Below are 17,505 nucleotides of genomic sequence, written 5' to 3'. Positions count from 1 at the left end.
AGTAGGAGCAATCGACGCTTTTAAAAGAAATACTCGATCACTGGTCCAGACCTGTAGCGGTAGAAAATGGCTTGATCCCATCGCCCAAGCGGGCTCCCACGGATTGATGAGATGAAGCTCTCCTTCCATGTGCTCCATGCATCACATTCATATCTTATGATACGCAACTCGTACCATTTTCGTGCGATGCCACTTAAAAACGGGAGCTTATGTTTCACTCGTTGTTCGTCGGTGTCCCAGCCGTTCTGGTTACAGGCGTATTCAAAGAAACTAATCCACGCCTCTGGATTGCCCGACGTACTATCAAACGGTTCAGGTTTCACAAGCTCAGTAGGACGGCTGTGCCGATAAACGAGTTTGAATCATTTCATTTTGTTTCACAACTTGTTTCTGTTGAGCTTGAATCGCCTGCAGAACAACGGAGAGGTCTGCATGGGAAGTTGGCTCCGATGGAGCTGGCTTCTCTAGTTTCGATGTCACAAGGCGGTTAAAAAAGGAGACTTGAAGGTTTATCTTAACAGACACTTTTTCCAAGAGTTCGTCGAGCGACGTAGACGCCTTCTCGAGAACTATTGAGATGAGCTCACCTGTCGTCACGTCGACGGGAAAATCGTCTGGCGGATCTCCAGGGAGCGCGTACTTCGTGAAGACCAGGCTGTCTGTGGCTGGCTGAACGAAGAAGGTAACCCACATCATGGATCGTCAAAGCCGACTGCGCCAAAATACGTAATAAAACTTCATTATTAACTGAACACAAGAGACTCCATCTTGTTCTATCGAACTTCTTTTTTATTGTCTTCTCCCCCCTGCCCCTTGTCTTGTCTTGTTTCGACTTCTACTTCTTCTAGGTATAGGCCGCTCGTCTTGCTTCATATATATATATATATATATATATATATATATATATATATATATATATATATATATATATATATATATATTATATCGCCCGGGCAATTACCTGGTCTCAGAATATCGCTGTTAGCCCCGCCACTGTGGTCTACTGGTTATGGCCCTCGACTGCTGACCCGAAGTTCGCGGGATCGAATCCCGGCCGCGGCGGCTGCATATTCGGTGGAGGCGAAAATGTTTGAGGCCCGTGTACTTAGATTTCGGTGCACGTTAAAGGACCCCAGGTTGTCGAAATTTCCGGAGCCCTCCACTACGGCGTGTGTCATAATCACATCTCAGTTTTGGGACGTTAAACCCCAGATATTAATATTATTATTAAAATATTGCTGTCATTTTTTCGATCCGTCCGATTGAGCCAATACGGAAATTATATTTGTTGATGATCGTGCCTAATACAGCTTCGATTGTCCCTGCCTCTGTCATTTTTCAAGTCAGTTTCATGTAAATGCAAATGTATGCGAGGTAAGGCTGTACTGTCGACACTGCTGAAGGAATTTATGTTGTACCTTAACCTCACGCTTCTGAGACGTTAAATCCCAGATATTATTAATATTATTAAAACCTCACGCATTCTGCTATTATTAAAACCTCACGCATGCTCTCTCTCTCTCTCTCTCTGTGTGTGTGTGTGTGTGTGTGTGTGTGTGTGGTGTGTGTGTGTGTGTGTGCGTGTGTGCGTGTGCGTGTGTGCGTGTGCGCGTGCGCGTGCGCGTGTGCGTGTGTGCGTGTGTGTGTGTGTGTGTGTGTGTGTGTGTGTGTGTGTGTGTGTGTGTGTGTGTGTGACAGAGTTTGGCTGCATCAAATGCATACCAACACAACTTTTAGGCGTAGTTAGGCTCTATCTACCTTATTTGATATTGCCTTGTGGTCACTTATTGAACCAACTTGTTTTTCTCTTTGTAGCTGTTCTTCATCAGGAAGATTGAGATGTACGCTGCCAGGTTGCCCAACTAGGCTGGACTTTTAATACTCGTGTTTTCATTGAACATAACTTATTGTATTCGCTCACATTCCGAGAACATTCCGAGAAGACGTCCGAGAACATTCGTTTTTAAATTGAAGCGACACTGTCGAATAAAGTTTTATCTGAAACTTCTTCGTTGTACGCAACTCGCTACTTCCCAGAATTCGCACCACCATTTACACTACAGCAGCGTTTCTGCTCTGGAACACTCAAACGTGGCTTAAATACCACCGCCTTCGAACACTAGGTCACGCGATACAATGACCGCAATGTCGGAGATTATGCCGTCCCTATTTGCCTTCGCACGTGATGAGGTCGAGAATTGTAGCGTGCTATTCTATTCTTTCAATCCAAGCCCTTCGTTTTTCGAAGAGCCATTCCATTTCGAATAGCCTTATTTTCGTACATCTGATAGGTAGTAGAAAGGACTAAGTAAATCATTAGGCATTTACTATTGCTAACTACAAAATGGGGCCTGTACTCGCGGGCAATTTTCGTTGTCAATGGTGTTACGTACACTTTCGTGCATTGAAACCGCGCTTGTCCATTGCGGCCACTCGAAGGTGACATCACTGTTACTTTTAATACTGCTCACAATGGTAAGGGTAATTTATACACCGAAGGACGCTTGATGTGGAAAAAAGTTTAGCCAAGGCTTTTATTCTTTTGGCGGATTTGAATGGAAGACGACAGGCGTTTTAATGCATTGCTGCAAAGTTTTTTTTTACTTCTGTCTAACCATATTACAAAGAATCTTCAATCTCTCTCAATTAAACTGTGGAGTAATTAAACCTACATGCTGTGCCACGCCTAGTTCCTGCAACTACAGAAGCGATTAGGAAAAGCTCATTACGTTTGAAATTATTTAAATACATAATGCGCGTTGCCAAGTTCACAACGTAAACAGTAAATAATGAAACCTCCATGAAATATATTTCACTTCAAGTAAATATTTACATGAATTCGTCAGGTTTGTTCGGCTCGAATGAAGCTGTTTGCTTCCGAAAACTGTTTCTTAAGAACAATATGTCCGCTCGATTTGATTATTGTAGAGCAAGGGTGACGTCACCTTACTGTACTAGAAGTTTTGCAAATACGTGGATGACATTGGTCACCTCCTCCATTCTCAACTAGATGGCACTTAATTAGCATATACCAGTACGAACGTAGTTCACTGTTAAAGGGAACACTTGGTTCAGGGCATGTCACGATATCGCTCTCTTGCAACAGCACAGTGACTTCGATTTGTATAAGACTACTGGTGGTTGACAGTTCCGACTCCCTTTGACAGACCAGTACCGTGCACGCACAACGTTTCCACATCCACTTAGCATTAGGGGGAGAGCAAAATGAAAGGGGCTCATTCGAGTGTTCCCTTTAACAGTGGACCGTACTCTACATTACTCCAGCGCACGCCGATAACTTCCGTTACTGAAGTGGCGTCGACAATAGGACACAGTCGTAGATGACTAAAAAGAGCAAGAAGATATTTGGCTGAGCCACTTGATCAGACCTTCGGCTCCACGGCTCGCTGATACAAAAAAAAATTGGCGAAGCTTGCACTAAGCCGCGCAAGGCTTCAAACAGCGAAACTGGACGATTCTGAAGACTAGTCTGGTTGCTTTTAACTTGTTTCTAGACCTTAGCTAGGTGATGCAGGTTGTTTCTAGATTGCTTCTAGGTCGTTGCTAAGCTTTAGCTAGGTGATGTTAGGTTGTTTCTACGTAGAATCTCAGCGCAGAGAGGTTTGGGTTAAGCCACAGACAGTCACAGACAAGACACGGATGTCCAAACTGCAGACAGAACCTCGCGCTTAAACCAAGTGTTCGCACCTCTCATAACCGTCGTTGCCTTTCCCGTTCTTTGGTATTCACTCGTTCTACGTACTCGCTGTCTTAGGCGCGCCGCCTTTGCTTCGCAGTCATTTTTTGGGCCAGCTGTGGCCGTCTTCATTTTTAGTGGACCAGTGGCGAGTAGTGATATTTACCAAATTTCTGTGGCACATACCCTTTTATGATGATAGTTTTTGGTTCGCCGGACAAGGAACAATTTTCTAAACAGCTTCGTTCTTAAAACAGGATACGCTAAGCACGTCACGAACGCAAAGAGGATTCATGGAGCCGATGATTCGTACATGCTCCCTATCCGCTCAATCATGCTCCCCGCTTTTGGCAGGGATAGTGTCACCAAAAAGAAGCAGCGCAACGAAGCAGAGCGCAAAAAGTGCTGCTGGGGCCATGGATAAAAGAAGTTCACCGACGACTACGAGACTGCCTAACGCGAATCCTGAGCGCAGCTTCGTGTTGGGGCAGCGCCAACAGTGATTGAAGTTTTTTCTTCCATGGCTGAGGTGGCCCTGCACCGCGGGGGTACCGAGGGGGGGGGGGGGGGCTCGTGTGGTTCGCTACCAACGGACGTCCACGACAGATTTTCCAGCGCATGCAATTAGCCTACGTTTGCCTCCTGCGGACAAACGAATGGCAATTTCACCTTTGTTGCATACTACACTGTCTACGGAACGTTCAGATGTCTCATAGACAGCTCCTTTATTTTCAGTGGACTGCAGGTGAGTAGTGGGGCTGCGTGGCACACAAGCTCTAGGCTAGTTATAGGAAGCCTCTTGATTTTTAGTGCACTGCATGCGAGTAGTGCGGTTCGCCCAATTTCCGTGGCACGTGCTTAATAGGATAGTGTCACGTGTAAATAGCGCCAAAACGTCGGCGCGGACCACCGAGCACGGAGGGAGAAAAAAGAAGAGCGCGGTGGCACGGTGGCTCGAGGCGCGCTCGCAGTGTTCGGGCCAGGGCGTGCAATTCTGAGCTCGGACGAGCGGGACGTTCTGCCGGCCGAGACGCGTAGGCACGGAGGACCACGGAGCCGGGCGAGGTCCAGGGTGGCCAAGGATCCAGGTGCCAGGGGTGGAGTTGCTAACTGCATCGAGGGTCGCCGAGTGGTGCCGAGCCGTACCGAGCGACGCGCCAGACTCAGACGTGGGCCGCGAGCCCATGAGCGGTTCACCCGAGCTGTACCTGGCGGTGCCCTGGCCAAGTCGTGGATCGCCGGTGAATGAGCTGCCGCACCGCAGCTGTGGCGAGCAGCATTCCAGCACGGCGCAGACGGTGCTGTGCTGGCCAGAACGCGCCCGTGGAACCGCTGCACTCGGGTGGTGACCAGGACGTCGGAGACAAGGTCCGAGGTCACGCTGGTCCCGGCATCTCCTAGACGCCGCCACCGCTGCTCGCAAGCCGTGAGACCACGGGACTCTCCCTCCTCGTGAGCTGGGTGGTCGTCCCGACGGCACCGACACCACTTACTGTTCATATCCTTATACCTTGTACATAAATGTTTAAATACGTCTCCTTGTCTGTTTCCTGCGCTGCTGCACAATAGGGGAAGTACTCGAACCGTCCTAATCATCACAATTTTCTGGCGTCCGCGACAGGACCTAGCTCTAGCTCCAACTTTCAGAGCCGCACTTCTCTTTTGTGCAGTGGGCGGAAATGGATTGGGAAAAGTATATACCGATTGGCAAGGAACTTGGCTTGTTGGGTAATGAATTGAAAGAGTGGATTGAGGAGCAGCAGAAGAAAGAGCGTGACAGACGTGCTGAGGGTAGGGACGCGTCGCGAATAGCGCACGAACAGGAGATTGCTCGTCTGGCGGCGGAACAAAGTCTGCTGGAGGCTAAGTGTCGTCTTGCTGAGCGCACGGCTGGGACGGTTGGAACCGGTGGAGAGCGCGTGGAAGCCAGCAGCGAAGCGTTCAGGAGCCCCCACAAGCTTATTCCTCCCTACAATGAGGGTCGCGACGAACTCGACGCGTACATTCAGCGCTTCGAGCGAGTAGCCACCAGCCAGGGATGGCCAAGCGACAAGTGGGTGCTCTCATTAAGCTTATGCCTCTCAGGAGAAGCTTTGAGTATTGTCGGTCGTATGGCTGCCGAGGATGCAACAGACTACGAGAAGCTGAAGCAAACGTTGCTGCAAAGGTTTCTTTACACCGAAGAAGGATATCGGCAAAAGTTTCGCGAAGCTAAGCCGGAGAATTCCGAGACAGGGCGACAATTTGCTGGTCGGCTGCTTGGTTACTTCGATCATTGGCAGCAGATGGCAAAAACAGATAAAACGTATGACGCACTGAGGGATATCATTGTATCCGAACAGTTTTTGCTGCGATGCGATGAGAAACTCGCCATCTTCTTGAAAGAGCGAGGATGCCGAACGCTCGATCAGCTAGCCGAAACGGCTGATCATTATCTGGAAGCGCAAGGGCTGACAAATATCGCGAAAGGGAAGCAGGAAAGACCAAGTGAAAAAGCAGACTCGCCGAGCAAGAGCCGAGAAAAAGAGGCCGGAAAAGCAAAAGTACAATGCTTTCTATGTGGCAAGCAAGGTCATCGCGCTGCAGACTGTTGGACGCGGTCCAAAGGCCCGAAGCCCTCGTCTTGCTGGAAGTGCAGGAAACACGGTCACCAAGCTGACGAGTGTCCGAATGTAAAGAGCCGCAACAAGGAAGCGTCAAGTGCTGTTGCCGACTATGACTGTGCGCCTCTTGCCCGGAACAAGGAGACCTTGGATTCTACCCCTTCATCAGCAGAGGAAAGTACACCATCGGCAAAAGAAGATATTTGTCTTGGTCTGCTAAGACAAGAGATGCCAACGGCAACCGGATATCTCGATGGACTGACGGTGCTAAGAGACTCGGGATGCAATACCGCGGTGGTCAAGCGTTCACTGGTACCGGAAAAGAATTCCACCGGTATCACACGTACTGTGCACCTTCTCGACGGCTCGTCGAGGCAGCTTCCCGAGGCAAAGGTGTACATCGACTCCCCGTTCTTCCGAGGACCGACACTGGCACTCTGCATGGAAAAGCCACTATATGACGTCGTTCTCGGCAACATCGACGGGGTAACCTTCCCTTCTGGTTCTACCACGTCGCATCACATGTCGGATGTCGCAAGACTGCATAAGGAGTCGGCACCAGCAGGGGAGCCTGCTCCATATCCAAGCGTGTCACCAGACTCACCGATTCTGAGTGCAGCGACAACACGAGGGACCAGGGACATGAAGTTACCTGTGGCGGCATCCAACGCGCTAGATGTGACCCCACAAGTTCTTGAAAAGTTGCAGAAGGAAGATCGCACCTTGGACAGCTGTTTTTCGGCGATCGGGAAGACGATGACGAAGCGATCAGCAAACATAGAGTATGTCTTGCTTAAGGGAATACTGCACCGACACTACAGATCGCTCACGAGGAAGGAAGTTGACCAACTGGTTGTTCCGCAAAGCCTCCGCCAGTTTGTCCTTAGGATGGCACATGAGGGAGTTATGGCAGGCCACCAAGGTATTAAACGAACAACTGATAGGATTCTAGAAGAATTCTATTGGCCGGGCGTGCAGGCTGAGGTGACACGATTTGTGCGCTCTTGTGACATCTGCCAGCGCACTGTGCCAAAGCACTTAGTCGGACGTGTTCCCCTTGGAAAAATGCCGGTGATTGACGTGCCCTTCCAACGTGTGACGATCGACATCATCGGTCCACTATCACCGACATCGGCAAAAGGAAATCGTTTCATTCTAACGATGGTGGACTGCGCAACGCGATATCCTGACGCAGTTGCATTACCAAGCATAGACACGGAGAAGATAGCAGAAGCGTTGGTGGAAATGTTCTCGCGCGTTGGAATACCACGAGAAATCGTGAGCGACCGCGGAAGATCATTTACGTCACGCTTAATGCAGGAAGTTAGCAGACTACTGTCTTTCGGACAGTTGCCAACTACCCCATACCACCCTATGGCAAATGGCCTTGTTGAGCGCTTTAACGGTACGTTAAAGCAAATGATACGGCGCATGTGCCACGAAAGTCCAAAGAACTGGGACAGATACCTGGCACCATTATTATTTGCATACAGAGAGGTGCCTCGGTCGAGTATCGGCTTTTCGCCTTTCGACCTCCTGTATGGTCGATACATTAGAGGATGGGACGTTAAACCCCACATATTATTATTATACATTAGAGGCCCCATGTTCATACTGAAAGAATTATGGACGCGAAAAACCTTGGATGCCCAAATGAAGACTACATACGGCTATGTCATGGAGCTTCGCGATCGTTTGTATGAGACGTGTCAAATTGCGCACGAAGAGCTCCAGAAAGCCAAGCTGACACAAAAGAGATGCTACGATCGCAAAGCGAAGCCTCGTCAACTCTGCGTCGGAGACAAGGTGTTACTCCTACTACCTTCCGACACCAACAAACTGATTCTAACTTGGAAAGGCCCCTTCACTGTACTAGAGAAGCGGAGCGAAATCGACTATGTCGTTGATCTGGGAACCCGAACCAGTTTGTTCCACATCAACCTCCTTAAAAAGTACGAGGAGAGACCACCTTCGACAGACACGGTGGGCCGCGCGGCTGCAACGGTACAAACAGAAGAACCGGAAGAAGAACCGGAACTACCGTTGCTCGCGCTTCAACAGAACGAGAACTACCATGACGTCAAAGTCGCTAACAACTTGGACGCGAGCCAGAAGGCTCAGATCGAGAAGCTTCTATCCGGATACCAAGATATTTTCTCGGACGTTCCGGGAAAGACGAACTTGGCAGAGTGCAAGATCACAACAACATCTACTGTGCCGGTGAACGTACGCCAATACCCGATACCCTTTGCTGTTCAACAGGCGGTAGAGGAAGAAGTGCAGCAGATGCTGGCGCAGGGAATCATCGAACCTTCAGACTCGCCTTACCAGTCACCAATTGTCGTAGTTAAAAAGAAAGACGGCAGCATGCGTCTATGCATTGATTTCCGACAGTTGAACAGAGTCGTCGTGATGGATAATGAGCCTATTCCACGAGTGGACCTGATGTTCGCAAACTTAGGAAAGGCTCGCTATTTCTCCAAATTTGATTTTACAAAGGGATACTGGCAGGTCCCAATGCACAAAGACTCGAAATGCATGACGGCCTTCCAGTCAATGTCGGGCCTTTACCAGTTCCGCTTTATGCCTTTTGGCATCAAAACAGCGCCAGCAGTTTTCACTAGACTCATGAGAAAAGTTGTGGCTGGCATTTCGCACGTACATCATTACTTCGATGATGTTCTTATAGCCACAGACACATGGGAGACGCACATTGCCACGCTCGAAAAGTTTTTCCAACAAGTAAGGCGTGGACAGCTCACAATCAAGCCATCCAAGAGTGAAGTTGGCTCAACGATGGTGAAGTTCTTGGGCCACATCGTGGGACACGGGGTCTTGCGGCCGCAGCTTGAAACGCTTGAAAAGATACAAGCTGCAAAAAAACCTCAGACAAAGAAAGAAGTCCGTTCCTTTCTCGGTCTCACGGGGTACTACCGAGACTTCGTACCCAACTATTCCCACGTGTCTCATCCCTTAACTGAGCTCACTCGCAAGCGTGCTCGGAACAAGGTGATATGGGAACAACGTCACCAGGAGGCATTTGACGAGCTTCAACGACTGTTGTCCACTGGTCCAATCTTGAGGTCTCCCGACTTGGATAAGACATTTGTTCTGCGCACAGACGCATCGTCTACCAGTGTGGGAGCCGTGCTCATGCAGATTTATGACGGTGTTCTCCATCCGGTCGCCTACGCAAGCAGGAAGCTCCTTCCACGGGAGGCACGATACTCACCCGTAGAGCGAGAAGGGCTTGCGCTCGTGTGGGCTGTCCAGAAATTCCACATTTATCTCTTCGGTAAACAGTTTGTACTGCAGAGCGATCACCAGCCGCTGGCCTACATCAACTCGGCCAAGCACACAAACAGCCGAATTCTGCGTTGGAGTCTGACACTTATGGAGTACGACTTCACGGTGGAATACATCAAAGGAAGTGACAACGTCGGAGCTGACTACATGAGCCGAGTGTAGACTTGAAACGTCATGCACACGTAGACTTTTATTTTTTGTGAATACTCTGTCAACTCCATGCGGAACGCTTCGTCAACTGCGTATGGAACAATCTGTGAATGCGTGTGAAAAAAAAAACTGTTAACATGCGAACACTTTCTGCCTTTCAGGCTGTGAACATTCTCCATCCTCATGCTTAGAAAAGTTGTGGAAGGGAAACAACTTTCTAAAGTGGGGGGTAAAATGTCACGTGTAAATAGCGCCAAAACGTCGGCGCGGACCACCGAGCACGGAGGGAGAAAAAAGAAGAGCGCGGTGGCACGGTGGCTCGAGGCGCGCTCGCAGTGTTCGGGCCAGGGCGTGCAATTCTGAGCTCGGACGAGCGGGACGTTCTGCCAGCCGAGACGCGTGGGCACGGAGGACCACGGAGCCGGGCGAGGTCCAGGGTGGCCAAGGATCCAGGTGCCAGGGGTGGAGTTGCTAACTGCATCGAGGGTCGCCGAGTGGTGCCGAGCCGTACCGAGCGACGCGCCAGACTCAGACGTGGGCCGCGAGCCCATGAGCGGTTCACCCGAGCTGTACCTGGCGGTGCCCTGGCCAAGTCGTGGATCGCCGGTGAATGAGCTGCCGCACCGCAGCTGTGGCGAGCAGCATTCCAGCACGGCGCAGACGGTGCTGTGCTGGCCAGAACGCGCCCGTGGAACCGCTGCGCTCGGGTGGTGACCAGGACGTCGGAGACAAGGTCCGAGGTCACGCTGGTCCCGGCATCTCCTAGACGCCGCCACCGCTGCTCGCAAGCCGTGAGACCACGGGACTCTCCCTCATCGTGAGCTGGGTGGTCGTCCCGACGGCACCGACACCACTTACTGTTCATATCCTTATACCTTGTGCATAAATGTTTAAATACGTCTCCTTGTCTGTTTCCTGCGCTGCTGCACAATAGGGGAAGTGCTCGAACCGTCCTAATCATCACAGATAGTTATAGATAGCTTCTTCATTTTTAGTGGACCGACGGTTTCTGTGGCACATACCCTATAGGCTAGTCAAAGACTGCTTGTTCATTTGCAGTGGACAACGAGGTGAGAAGAAGGGTTTGCCCAGTTTCTATGGCACATACCCGCTAGAGATAGTAATAGAGAGCTTCCTCGTTTTCAGTGGATCGGAGATGACTAGTAGCGCTCGCTCAATTTCTGTAGCACAAATCATCTTGTGCCTTCAGGTAGTATGTCTGTCTTGTGCCTCACGTGCTCCACACTCGCCGTCACTGCTATGAACGGCACTGACTAAACGCTCCCAGCTTTCTATGCACATACCTACCCAATAAAGAGTGAGCGAGAGGAAGACTGCCGCCGTATCTGGATCGCTAGAGGGTCGGGCGCGTTATTCGAAGGTTGCAGGTTCCGGCGGCAACTTGTCTTTTCGTCCACTCTACTTTCCTCACATCTCTATCACTATTGCTACATTGCACTTTAAACAGTACAATTAACGTCCCCTATCCCATCCTTGGCTTCATTATCTGGTGCTTTTCAGTAACCCTCTGGGCTTATTATAGCTAGCTCCTTCTGTTTTGGTTGTCTGGAGGTCCGTTGCAGGGCCTGCTCAATTTCAGCGGCATGTACTCTCTAAGCTGTTTATGGACAGCTTCTTCATTTTTAGAGGAACGCAGGTGATTAGTGCGGCTCGCCCAATTCCTGTGGCACCTGCTCTCCAGGCTTGGTTTAGACAGCTTGTTAATTTTTAGTGGATTGGTGGCGAGTAGTGGAGCTTGCCCACTTTCTGTCGCACATAGTCGCTATGTGTTGCTTGGCACATACCCACTAGGCTAGTTATAAGAGACCTTCTTCATTTCTAGATTATCTGAGGAGGTGACTAAAGTGGCTTGCTCAATTTCTATGACATCTTGCCGCCACAAGCTGCTGTCCAAGTTACGCTGAACGTACCGGGAAAACCTCGACCATGAACAGTTTCGCTGTGTAAACTGGTCACCTACATTAAACAATCCGCTTCCAATGTTGAGTAGGGACAAATATTTGTCAAAATCCGGTTTATCGTTATTGCTCTCCTTGCTCGAAGAAAGCTCACGGGCAGGCACTTCGTCGTAGGGGACGAAGTTATGCCGCCTCATGCAAACAAAAATTCTCTTATCCAATTCAACGAGGCTTTCCATAGACGACGTGTCTCGGTTTCTTTGAAGTCTGCTAGAGCGTTGCTTCATTTTCAAGGATTAACTTGGCTTGGATTGCGACAGCAGTCCTAAACTAAGCCTATAGACCGCAGTTACAGAAAGACACGCGCTCTGTAATCGTATAATATTGCTTTATTTCACCAATTGCGCGATGAAAAATACTAATATATAATTATCGCGACATTACGCGAAGATATATGAACCCTGGGAAACTACATGTACTTTCGGTTTGTAACTTTCACCGCAGTTACAATCGTATTCACGTCCACTATCCAATGCTCCGGGCTTCCCTACACAGTTTCCAGGAGAGACGGTAAGAGAAAGCGCGCTAAGAGCGAGCGCCTTGTCTCCCTCCATCCGGCGACGAGCGAAAGAGAAAGCGCGCCAAGAGCGAGCGCCTTGTCTGCCTCCATCCGGCGACTCCGAGCGAAAGAGAAAAATTGTACGTGCTTTCGGGGCGCATTTCGGGGGACCCGTACGTCAGCCCCTGGAATCTTCCCGGTGATAGCCTCCCTATTAACAGGGTGTATGATAAAACTGCTTCTTAAAGTCACCCTATGTGATTGTCATGTAAAAACGGTATTCACCGGAGCAAATTGGTTCATAACTAACACTGGTTCGAGCAGCGGAACTTAAAACGAGGGACAAAGAGAAGACAGAAAATGGCATCGCTGTACTAAAAACTGAAATTTTTCTTCTATGCGCGTGAATAAATGAATAACCAAACATGCATAGTCACCAACAGATCCCTAGCAGTGATTGGCCGCTGGTGCTGTTTCCACATACTGGTTTTTAGTGCGTAGCACTTAAGGGGCCAGGCTTGTCGTCTATTCGTAGATACCATGTGGCGTGATCGCACTCAATATCAAGTGCACAAGACAGGCCTAAAATAAGGCTAGCAATGCTCAAAACTACATTAAAATAAACGAACAAAGTATAAAATAACACAATTAGCAGAAATAACCGTGCAGTAATCGCAGTAGTTAACTTCAAATAGCTAGAAACGCTTCGCAAACAAGCGGCTAACACCCGCGCCGTGCATGAAAGGGCGCTACCACCTCGCCTAGCACGCGATCTCCCCTCCCACCGGCGCTTCTCTGGCGCTTTCTTCGCTACATCTGAAAGGGGAAACAAACGAAACTCGCTGCAGACGACACGTATCTCAACTGCCGTAACAAGTACCAAGTCGATAAAGCACAGCAAAAAGTATCACGCATGTCACACACCAAGTGTGCGAATATCGCTAACAAGATTCTTCTCGTGCCGGTGAAACTTTAATGCTTACCTTAAGCATGGACATCATGGACGGCTTCAGTGTTGCGGAGTTTCCACTCCGGAATTGGAATGACTCCGGAATCATTCCACAATTTCGCGACCCCGGAATGGAATGGAATGCGGCCAGTGCTGAGAAGAATGGAATGGGAATGAAATTAAGCGCCTTTTGCACGGAATGGAATGGGAATGGAATTACGTCTTTCTCCGAAAATAGAGCACGTTTTCGTCTACGCGCTGCTTGCGACCTTTGTTGCAGTACTTAAAAATCACGAGGACGCCTTAGCTCTTACTATGACGTAATTATTGCCAAATAACCAGTTAAAAATTGCCGGACGTGTTGTTGCAGAAACATTTGTTTGAGCCAATAAAAATGAAAAATAATATAAAGGTAGGTGGCCTCTTCTAAGTTCAGAAAGACCGCTGCCGCTCTAGCCCGGGAGATCAGGCGAGCCCCGAGCTCAGAGCTGGTCAACTCGCACTCCCACTGCTTCGGGGCGGGATCATTTCATTATTATCGTTATCCTCCTTTCTTTGCATCTTTTCTTCGCTCGGTTGCTATGACTCGGCACATGCCCGTGGTTGCATCGCCAAGCAAAGAGGGCATTGGGGAGGAACGTATTTTACTACACCCTTAATTGCTACTACTGTAAGATCATGCTCAAATTAGTCATGTAGGCATGAGTACATGTTTTTTCGAAGTCGAAGGCCACAACGCATTCTCTAGGTCTACATTTACTTAGCCAGAGCCAAGGGTAGGCTTGGTGTAAAAGTGTGAACGAAACCGAGGCATAAGTTAGTGTACAAACAAATGCCTTATCCCAGCAGATACTGAAGGGAGAAATAAATTATTCCTATGCGTTGTTTCGCATTGATACCCCCGCACAAAAGCGGCGAATACTCTATGCACAGTCTGATCTTTATATCATGAGCACTTTAGTACCTTACACACATAAATACCATTTGCGACAAGGAAGACATTGCGTGCATGCGCAGGCGAACACAGAAAGTTCTCCTCACCCCATCTATGTATGCGAGGCGCGATTGACAAGCGTGAGTGCAGACGAGCAGTGCGGCCCAGTGTTCCGTATTCGATGCAAAGGCACAAGGAGCCTGAGCGGTGCACTGTTCCAGATAATACCAGCAGATCTCGAGAGTTCTGTTCCCCATTAACTACATCTTAGTTTTCGCCATACTGACGACAGCTCCAGACGCGTGGCAAAACTGCTTAGTCTTCTTGAAAACTACTTTTGTCAGCATAAAAATACGCTTTAGCATTAAAACTTTAGCATTAAGACATTTAAGCTTAAATAATATTAAAACACCACCATTCGTTCAAACATGATGTCCATGCAAATACTATAGGTAGCGGGAGAACTGCCCCTATGGGAATTAGTAGGGTAGTTGCACTCGACCTTGGTAACGTGTTTTGCGTAATTTTGCAGTTCTTAATGCAGCGAGCACTGCTCATCAAGGAATATGGACTTATTGGTCTTAAGTGTACGAGCCTTGATGAATTTCCTGTGCCCGGGGGGTTGTGCTGCTCGGCGTGACTAGGCCCATCGAGCCCTACTTACGTTCTTAAAAATACCGATTTGGCCTCGCGTTTATAGACATTTTTTCCGTGTGACTACTTATTTGTGTTTACGTCTGTGTTTTCTTTCTATCCTCTTTTCTTTCCTTTCTTTCCTCTTATCTTCCTTTCCTCTACGTTTACCCCTTCCCGAAGGAGCGGGCAGGCTTTGTGCCCCTTTAAGTGGCAGTTGTCAGCCTGTTCCCTCCCTATTGCCTCTGTGTCTTCGTGTTTTCTATGTATTCAAACCAAATAATGAATAAGAATAATAATGCATCTGATGACATCAGCTTTATGGGGCGTTCATTCTCAACTCGATAAAACTATCAAGATGCCTTTCCTACATTCAGAAATTACAGGAACAGAACTGAACTGCCCAGCCAATCCCGGAGTGAGAATGGGCTAAGTTTTTTTATTCCGAGGAATTGAAAGGAATAGAATCGCGGCAAGTTCTAATTTCGCGGAATGGAATTGGAATGGAATGAAGGCGCTCATTCCGTAACACTGGTTGGGGTGGTCTGAAACCACCAAAATGGAACTCAACGCGCCGGCCCACCGCGATACAATCGGCGAAATCATTTTGCCCGAGTATTCTTCTCATGCGCTGGAAGTTCATATCAACATTGTAAACCATACCGTACCATTTTGCCTTTATTAGCTTGTGTGAAAATAAAGATGTTTTGTAGGACCAGCCAATTAGTCTTCCGATGACCAAGCGCCAGCAATTTGTATAGCTTTTAGATGCGAAGCAGCTTTTGCTCGGGGCTGTGTCCCTCCTTTCATCGGCGACCGTCCACTCGGGAACCATGTGTGCTGGCACGTGCTAGCGCGTCGGGCCTGTGTAAGGGGCTGGGTAAGACTCTATGGCTTCTCCCCCTTACACTCTCTCAGCAATCACGTGATGGCGTCGGGGAACAAGATTCTGCAGAAGCGCGATGAACCAACGCGTTGTATCCTAGCCAGAATGCGCTGGCACGCGCTAACGCGTTCCGGCCTGTGTAAGGCGCTGGGTAATACGTTGGGGCCTCTCTCCCTTACACTCTCTCAGCAATCACGTGATGGCGAACAGCAACAGCAACTACAGTGAATGCATGGTGTGCTCCACTTGCAAGGACGCGTTAATATCGGGCAAGGTGCGTGTGATGAACGGAACTTTAGTCGACCCATGCGGAGCTTCGCATCCGCACATGGTTACCTTTAGTAGGAGATGGTGTAATTTTTTTATATTGCTGCTTTCATTACGTCTGCGCAGGCTTTAAGCTAGACTGTGAGCTAGACGCGGTGATGCGATAAAGTGTGCACATTCGCACGGCATCAGAAAATGGTCGGCGATGACCGGCAGCACTCGTACTTCACGTACGTTCGTACATTCCGACGTACAGACCCACTGCTAACCCATCGGCAGTTCACGAACACAAACACGTATTTTGGTCGTATCTTGACGAATCGTTTTAACTTACTGAACGGCGTAATTAAATGTAGCGTGCAACAGCACGCCGACAAGGAAGCAAGCACAAGAGACCGTCGCGGACTAGATACGTGGAATACGGCATGTAAGTTGTGTCACTGTTTATACGACCTTTATTCAAGCACTGTACAGAAAACACAATCGGCAGTGCACCAGTTTCAATGGTTGCAATGCGTCTCTTTCTCGGAGCGCTGTCCCCGTGCGTGTGTTCTACGTAAAAGCGCGTAAAAGTGCACCGGCGTCGACATTGTACAACGGGCCACCTCCTGCAGGTTGCAGTGTGCGAATGACACTTCAGTGACTGTGCCCTAATGGCGACGGTACACTGCTAGGACCGAGAACCGTAAGCAAAACAAAAAAAGTGTGCAGCTTGCACTAGTGACGCAAGGCTGGCAATAACAGTGGATAAAAGCCTGAACAGTAGGGAGGCAGTCGCATGGCGGAGCCTGAAAGCTGGCAATTTAGTAAACCCGGTCTAGGCATATCATGTTCAGAAAGATGATAAGCCAAACGATAATTGCGAGCACTATGAGGCGAGAGGGACCCACGACCCCATAATCTGTGAGTGTGGTAGCTCCCCAGGGGCTAAATCAAACATCAATTGTAGAGAGGCCTGGGAAGCCCTGCTGCGGAGCGAGGACCCCGCTTCACAGCAACAAGCCATCCGCCTGGCGGAAGAAGCCGCCAGGAGTCAATAACCTCTTCGCCTGCTTCTAATCGCGGAGGTGCCGGCTCCTTCACCTAGGTCTGTGTGCCGGGGACGGGGAGTAGGGGGCCTCCTTATCTGGCGGAACAATAAAGTTGTTATCATCACCATCATCAACAGTCGAACTAGTGTTCGACCTCGCTAAGTTTCGCTAGTAAAGCCAAGCGTTTTCTAAAGCTGCTAAGTTTTTGTTAGAATATTATTGAGAACTTACAGACAATAATGCCAATGAAAGCATAGGGATTGTTAGCTGTAGTTATTAGAACTGGTTTGCAAAAGGCCTCGAAGCACTATTTTTGTGTGGCACAATTGAGCAAGTTGCAACAGCATTGGGGCTGTACTTCCCGCTACCCTGGTTTACTGTACCCTTGCTGGCGAATTAAGAATTGACAATTCTTAATCCCTAAGACCTGACAATTCAGCGCGATTACACTTCACTAATTCATATAATGCCTCACTTGTTTTGAGCCATGAATATCGCTTTTCTTCCTTTATTCATGCTCACTAGGAAATGAGTTGAAGGTGAAACGCGTGAATTGATGGGGCCATTCCGA

Source organism: Rhipicephalus sanguineus, chromosome 7 (assembly GCF_013339695.2).
Source record: "Rhipicephalus sanguineus isolate Rsan-2018 chromosome 7, BIME_Rsan_1.4, whole genome shotgun sequence".
Classification (NCBI taxonomy): domain Eukaryota; kingdom Metazoa; phylum Arthropoda; class Arachnida; order Ixodida; family Ixodidae; genus Rhipicephalus; species Rhipicephalus sanguineus.
This window is presented reverse-complemented; position numbering follows the sequence as displayed.